Genomic DNA, 841 nt, shown 5'->3' on the forward strand with positions numbered 1-841 from the left:
CTTAATTGGAAATAAAATCAAAATAGACATCCTAATTACTACTAAATATCTTCTAAGGTCAATTTCTAAAAGGAATAATTATTACTAAATTAAAACAGAGGAATTGGAACTCAGCAACCTGTTGTTTTGAGGAGTAGATGTTCCTCTAATCTGTGGGGTGTGGTTCAAGGATTAATTTTTGGCGCTTCAGCTCCCTTAGATCACGCCCTTGCTCCTCCTGTTCCTTGAGCAGTTTGCAAATCATGCTACCTTGATTATTTTGTTCTTCCTTTATTTGATCCATAGCTTCTTGCAATCTGGAAATAGAAGCCTCAAGCTGTTCCCAATATTCGAATTGGGGCAGTTCTGGGAGGGCTTCTTGTGCTCTCCTTCTGGCAGAATCCTCTTGTTGCTGTTGCCTGACCATTAATGTTCCAGTAATGGGCTTTTCAATTAGGATATATTCAGTTATTCCCATCTTTACTCCAGCATCTTTGCAAAGCATAGAAACCAGGCTTGGATAAGCCAATTTAGCGTCCTTAGAATTCCTGTTTGCTATCTTATATAGCTCACAGGAGATCAGCTGATGGACTTCCACTTCTTTTCCCAACATGATGCAGTGAATCATCAATGCTCTTTTAACAGTGACTTCAGAGCGGTTGCTGGTGGGCAATATAGAACGCCCAATAAAGTCCAGCCAGCCTCTAGCAACTGGTTTGAGATCTTCTCTTTTGAGTTGATTTAGAATGCCAGTTGTGCTGGTGGTCCACCTGGCTTCAGGGATGCATATATCCTCTAGAATCTTGTCCAGGCCTTTGTTTACCCTCATCATTCTCCTATTAAAGGAGTCTGGGTCATCTTT

Source organism: Arachis duranensis, chromosome 4 (assembly GCF_000817695.3).
Source record: "Arachis duranensis cultivar V14167 chromosome 4, aradu.V14167.gnm2.J7QH, whole genome shotgun sequence".
In the NCBI taxonomy this organism is placed as follows: domain Eukaryota; kingdom Viridiplantae; phylum Streptophyta; class Magnoliopsida; order Fabales; family Fabaceae; genus Arachis; species Arachis duranensis.